We start from the raw sequence: 7,106 nt of genomic DNA, 5'->3' as shown, positions 1-7,106 counted from the left end.
ACCACTCATGCTCATCCTAGCTGTGCCTGCTGCTGCGCTCGGTAGTGCTGCTATGGCATCTGGAGAGGCTCCGACACCGTGGCAGCTGTGCTCGCCAACCGTGAGTCCAGCTCTGGCTGAGCAGCACTCCCCCTGTGGGGAGCACACTGACCACCAGGGGGCAGCTCCTGCATTGAGCGTCTGCCCCCTGGTGGTCAGTGTGCATCATAGCGACCTGTCGTTCTGGTCGTTCTGCCATAACAGAGGCTTAGGTTTTTATTATTATAGATGACATTTTCCCATATATTTCTGTTAAAACTTTTCCCCCATACAGTGGAGGTAATGATCACAGGATTTGGTAGTTCATGGTTCTCTTTTCTCTCCAAAATTCACTTTGATATTCTAAATGAATCCCACAGAATTAATATCAGGAAAAAAAAACAACACATGAGAAAAAACTTTTCCCATTTCTGATTATTATGTTTGCTGTTTGTGGTTTGCAAGTCTACAGTGTTCAAATTTGTGTTTAGTTTACAGACTTTGAATAAAAATTTAAGATTACAATACCACTTTTCAGTTATGTGACTTATAATTAACATACATTCAAATGTGGGTGGATATATAAATAAATAATAAATACCTACATAAACATTTTTAAACATTGAACCACAAAAGACTAGACTTCTATATTGCTATTTTATCCTGCAATATCCCAGCAGTAACAATAAGATGTAGTCGATAAACCAAGTATCTTATTTATTAGATTATCTGAATTGTGAAGAAATAATCCTGTTGCTTAAAGAATTAGGGTCTCACACCTGTAAATACTTTTTAAGCCATAAAAAACATAACACTCCAAGTTGCTGAAGATCAAGGGTACATATCAAAGTAAAAAACAGACATAACATCTGAGTTTTCATTCTAGCCAGACACAGCCCATATTTCAGTTTATGTCTTTTCTAATTGGTTCAGCAGGCCTGACACTGCACAGCACATAACACCACCAGTTTGATGAGGTGCGACCTTCCCTAAGGTCACTCACTGGGTAACTACAAAAACGCGCACATATGTTCCTAAGTTGGAACCTAGGGCTTCAAAGTCGGACAGTGTTACTCGCAAATATATTTAAAAATAAAGTTTCCAACTGCCATGCACTTTTAAGATATACCTTGCTGAAAAGAATGTTCTTTGTAATAAACAGCAATATTAGAGCTAGAATAAAGAAATATTCATAATAGGAAATGTTGAGTAATAATTGCAGTGCCGCAGTGATTTTTGCATTTCATGAATGAATCCAAAAATTCTTGACTTTAAAATGGGGAGGCAAGTTAGATAACCGTCCTTTTCTTTCCAGCTCTGTGAGTCTGTAAGTAAACAGTAAAGGTCAGTCCCCAAAATGAAAAGCAGAGGAGCCAAATGGAGGTTTCCTTCTCATACTCCATAGTTGGATCCTTGTACTGGCTTTCCCTTTCAAATTGGGTTTTCCTTCAAAACAAAAGGCATCCTAAATGGGAATCGTCATACTTACATCAAGCAAAAACAGCGATGAGAAAAAAACAGCAGGACAAATCCAGAAAGGTAGCCAGTGTGCGCATAGTCATACCACCCTTGTTCATTTTACCTTGAAAATAAAGTTATTTGTGTGTTGCCAGCAAATTCCTTAGCAAAACAAACTCTGAATCTGTTTTAAAGTGGTTAGAAGAAAAAAGCAAAAAAAAAAAAAAATATTGATTTCCAGGTTCCCTGATATTCTCCTTCCATTGCAAAAAAATCTATGGGGGAAAAAATGTGTTTAAAAACTCTTGTCTCTGTAGCCACTGCAGAGGCGATACCACATCTGCGTTCTTGCACAGTTGCCAGGCCTCAGAACCAGGAGCATCTAGCTGAATAAATCTCCACTATGATCCAAAATGAGTTATTGGTAATAAGTCATTATTCCCCCTGGCATCCTGGTCTTCAGTGCTGAATGTCCCTCCTGTCAGAGCCTGTTTTCTAAAACCATTGGTAAGCAGGGTTGATGTGGGCAAAGATCATTACAAAGAAACATTCCCTTCATAAAAACTGTGCCAATGTCCATGCTTGGAAAATGGGTGTGATTTACCTGTGATATATTTGTGTTTGCTTCCCGACATGTCTCCTGGTTCACACATATTTCAAAACTGAGAGTAGGACTTAGAGGCACAGAAGCAAAGGGAGGAGAGAGACAATTTGGCAGGAAATTTTGTCTCCTAATGACACAAAACACTGCTGCCTCTCTGAAATGTATTTAATTTTTGTAATTAAAGAAATAATTAAATTTTTAAAATACCCACTTGAAAAGTTCTGTGCAACACTTGTACATTATCAGTTGTTCCCTAAAGTTTTCTTAATATATAGATTTTTTTCTATAAAGATCATGGAAATATTTATTATAGAAACATTCTAAGTAGGATAACTCACAAAACTGCTTAGAGTAGCATAAGATATGATATAATTGTATCAGGAGTGTAGCTCTATAGCATTAATTTTCAATTATGAAGTATGAACACCATAGATATTAAATATGCAATATGGTAACTAAATTATGAATAATATTTTACCAATCTTCTGAAAATATATAGGGACTTTTGACAGAACTTAGAAACAAGTCAGGATGGTGTCAACCCACCCATTTTGTAGATAAGAAAATTGATATAGAGACCATTTGTCTAATGTCTCATTAGTACTTGGTATAGAATGGGCAGTGAGGGCTATTCTTATTCTATCACACTCACTCTCTAGTGTAGAAATCTTTCTAGCATGTATGACTGTCATAGTTATATGCATCAAATATAAATCTAGTATAAGGGTATTTTTACATAACTTCATATTGAAAATGTGTATAATATTTCACAGTCACTCTGATGTAACATAAGTAAAATATGATATTCATAGAGGTTTTGATTCATGGCGCAATACTTTCTAAATACCACAGCGATTTATTATTTGAACACTGTGCACTCCTTGTGTAATTGGACACTCTACTTCAGTTAGGAGACACACAACATACAACTTACTGATGGATAGAAGGTATGCTTTTGCTTTAGAACTTCAGACCTGTTCAATGGAGAGAAAAGAAGCAGTTAGACTCTTGGGACTGTAATTCACAAGTATGTAATATTTAATATATTTAGGGGTTTGAAAGTTGTAATCAAGTTTTTAAATTAATTTCATTTGATAAGAGTATCCTTCTTTGGAGTGTGTTGGCCAGAGATGCAGCTTCTTGGTGCAGGCATCCTTTGAAGCTTACAATTTATAACAAATGGGGGCTTTGTAGAGAACAACTGAGATTTCAGGTAAAGTTGCTGCTTCCTAAGAATCCAATAGAGAGAATAACATGTGTTTCTAAGCTTTGTTCTCAATACAAAGAAAAAAATGAAGAATATTAAGAGGTCAGGGATTATATAGAGATTGAAAAGAGATGAAGCAAACCCTTGAAAGCTTCAGAAAATAGGTAGACCTTGAGAGAAACAATTAGACACAAGATGCAATATGCTTTCCTGAAAGTTATTCCCGAAGTATGAAAGAGCTTGCACAGGGGCCCAAAGGTCACTGCAGCAAGGAAACAAACTGTCAGGGAGGGTATCAAGTGGAGGTTAGTGTGAAATGAGATCAAGGGAGCGGAATTGTATTGGAAGAGAATCGGACATTGAAGAGATGTGAGTCATCTCTTATGCATATGATTTATGATTTCATAGAATTCATACTAAACACAGAATATGGACAGAGCGTGGGTTCTGGAAGTGCTCTAACTGGAACACGTGAATAATAATTCTATTTACCAAATAGTTAGCACTTTTCAAATTCTTATTATGAGCCAGAATTAAACATTTTGCATATGTCAATTCATTAGCCCTCAGGATAATCCCTTGAGGTAAATTCTGATGCACTTGGTGTGAGGATTAAAAGTACAAATAAATGCCAAGCACTTAAGTGAATGTGGCAAACTCTCAGCAAGTTAGCAATCAGGATCATCTTAATAAGATGGCTTCAAATTAAAATGAACATAAGTTCAATCAAGATCTAGTTAAGTCTCCTTGGCCAGTGTTTGGAGCAGTGGTTGGAGCACAACCCCACAGACCGAAGGGTCTTGGGTTTGATTCCCACTCAAGGGCATATGCCTGTTGCAGGTTCAATCCCTGGCCCTGGGTTGGGGCACGTGCAGGAAGCAACCAATCAATGTATCTCACTCACATCCATGTTTCTCTCTTTCTCTCTCTCTCTCTCTCCCACCCACCCTCCCTTTCCCCTTTCAGTCTTTCTAAAAATCAATGAAAAAAAATATCCTCGGGTAAGGATTAACAACAACAACAAAATGATCTAGTTAAGTCTTTGTAGTGATATCACCAATGTCAAGAGAGTAAATGAACAGTTATAACTGGAATTATTGTCCTCGCTAGACATCTTGGCTCAATGTCGGCCTGCGGACCAAAGGGTCCCACGTTTGATTCCGGTTAAGGGCATGTACCTTGACTGCAGGCTCCTCCCGGCCTGGGCCCCGGTTGGGGCTCATGCAAGAGGCAACCAATCAATGTATTTCTTTCACATTGATATTTCCCTTTATCTTTCCCTCTGTCTTCCACTCTCTCTAAAAATCATAGGAAAAATATCCTTGGGTGAGGATTTTAAATAAATAAATAAATAAATAGAATTATTGTGAATTCAAGCTTCATTATGGTGTCTGAAGATAAGAATAAATTATCTTGTCATTGTTGTGGTGCTTTACTTTTGTAGGTCAACTATGATTTTTATTTGTTTATTTCCTTTTGGGAAGTGCTTATTTTCACTGCACATAGATATGCCTTGAGAATGGGTTCCTAATGAACACATTTTTGTTTTTGGCCACCTGCTTCTGTTCAAAATAAATGTAATATCGTGAAATCCATTTGGTGTAATGAAATTTCAGATACTGTTGTATTTAGTAGATCCTTAAGGAATTTCCACCCCTCTTCCACAATAGTTTGGAATGTCTCTTTTCCCTGTACCAAGGGCCCCCCCAAATCTCATCTTTCATAAGAGCTTTGCAGAAATAGTTTGGGACAAGCTTCTCTGACATGTTGGAACAGGCACTGATTCTAGGGGCCTGGAAGTTAATAACTTTAGCTAAAGCTGAAACTTGATTCTACATCTCCCTGCTCTGTGACATAGGGCAATTAGAGTTGAGTGAGATTGGTATACTGATTCTGCTATAACCTGCACAAATGGTGCCTTGTCAATTGCAGATGAAGAAAGGGGCCTTTTGAATATTCACCCTAGATCACGAGGAAATAGAATTGCTTTTCATACTAGATTTTGTAGGTTTGGTTTTTGTTTTTTTTACTAAGGTATAATTGCTACCTTGAAATCTTTAGTGTTTTTTTTTTTCTACTTTTCAAATATTATATTTGTGTATTGCAATTTAGTCAATTAAGACAATTTGGTCATCAATAGTGCAATTTGAAGTATGTGATAAAGTGATTTGCCAATTAGGCACATGATTACTGTCTTCAAGAAACCTATAATTGGTAAACATTAGGTATATATAAGTATATATTTGAATAGGAGAATGATGTGATTCTTCAGATACTAAATATCCTTGGAGATTGTTGGAAGTTACTTAAATAATACATTCAACTCAACCTGATGGTATTTTTCTGTTATGATTAGGTTGCTACTTTTTAGATGTTATTGTTGAAGATAAAATGCTAAACTGAAGAGCATATTATAAAAGTGGAGAAGTTGAGCTCTGATACTATTCAGAAAGCCAAAAGGGAAGAGGTGGAAATAGATTTTGAAAGGTATTTGTGAGGCTAAAATAATGATCTCAATAAAAATGCAGGAATAATATATAGGCTGTGCTCCTATAAACTAGTAGCCTCCTTGGCTGGGATCCAAGTAATCATCTTTCAGACTGAGCATTTTTTTTCTTTAGAAAGAGGCAATATGCACATTGATTTTTCAGGAAAATGTGCCCCTCAAGAATCCATTGATGGCAATTCAACTCTAAGTCTGAGAGCATTATTATATGCGATCTGATATTACTCATTCAGAAGACTTTGTTTTCCCACACATGGGAAATTTTAATTTTAATTTCTTTCTTAGTATAGAGAATCTGTGCTGACGCAAGTGTTTTTTCTCTCCCTTCCTTTGTTTTCAGTTTTGTCTGTATTCTTTTGTCTATATTCTGAAAATGGCTCACTGTCAGTTGTTGACTCTATTACTTAGTCAACTTTTTAAATCATTTGATACTTGGATGCAACTTAAATCTTAATATGTCTCTAAGGACTCAAAAAAAAAGAATGTGGTTTTAGACTTCAAGACTCTTTGGAAATGATGTCAGATCTTCCACAGTGGAAGAGGCGACATAGCAAAGTGCCAAGGACGTAGACTTTGGAGAGAGATGTCATTAAGTTCAAATCACTCCTCATGGGACTTACTAGCCATGTGTCAGGTTCCTGACACTCTGAACTATCCCCATTTCTGTACAATAGGGATAGTAGTGTGTACCCCTTTGTATTGTGAGCCTTAAATTGGATAATGTTTGATTAGCAGAGTAAAGTATCCAGAGCACGAATGAATGTTACAAGAGACAAAATTTTTATCAAATTACACTAAGGAGTTTGGAGTTTTTCTAATAATAGAAGCTATTCCAATCACATTTGGTCTTGCTCTGTGAGAACTGGGAAATAAAGTATATAATGTGAGTATGTGTGAAAAATTTTGGAAAGGAAGCCCCATGAACTAACTGTTTCTGACAATGGAGTATAGAAGAAAGGTGTTTAAGTAATGGTAGAAGTAGAGAATGCCTGGGCCCTGGGCTGGCTCTCCCTCAATAAGAAGACAGTGAAAACATCAATTTAAATAAGGGCATCTGAATATCTTATACCCCTGTGGCCTTGTTCTAGGGACTAGGCAAAGGGAATGGTGCAAAGAACAAAATATACCAAATTTCCTGATTTCTTCGAGTTTATATAAGGGTGGAGAAGATAGACAATAGATAAGATAAATGGATCATTTATAACATATAATAAGAAAGTAGATACTTTGGAGAAAAATCAAACAGAAACTGATAGGGAATGCTCTTTGGGCAAAGAGCTATTTTTCCCAGCGTGGTCAGAGAAGGTTTCCTT

General features: G+C 36.6%; 1 long non-coding RNA gene across 1 annotated transcript in view; it reads right to left on the bottom strand.

Annotated features, from left to right (window-relative positions):
• Window positions 1–7,106, bottom strand: part of LOC111825849 — a 42,571-nt gene that overhangs the window by 24,817 nt on the left and 10,648 nt on the right. The window contains exon 3 of the long non-coding RNA XR_002829050.1: window positions 3,015–3,054. This is a non-coding gene — a long non-coding RNA (uncharacterized LOC111825849). The remainder of the gene's footprint in view (window positions 1–3,014; window positions 3,055–7,106) is intronic.

Source organism: Myotis lucifugus, unplaced genomic scaffold (genome assembly GCF_000147115.1).
Source record: "Myotis lucifugus unplaced genomic scaffold, Myoluc2.0 scaffold_1, whole genome shotgun sequence".
Taxonomy (NCBI): domain Eukaryota; kingdom Metazoa; phylum Chordata; class Mammalia; order Chiroptera; family Vespertilionidae; genus Myotis; species Myotis lucifugus.
Note: the sequence above shows the minus strand (reverse complement) of the source record. Positions and strands in the feature narration are given on the sequence as shown.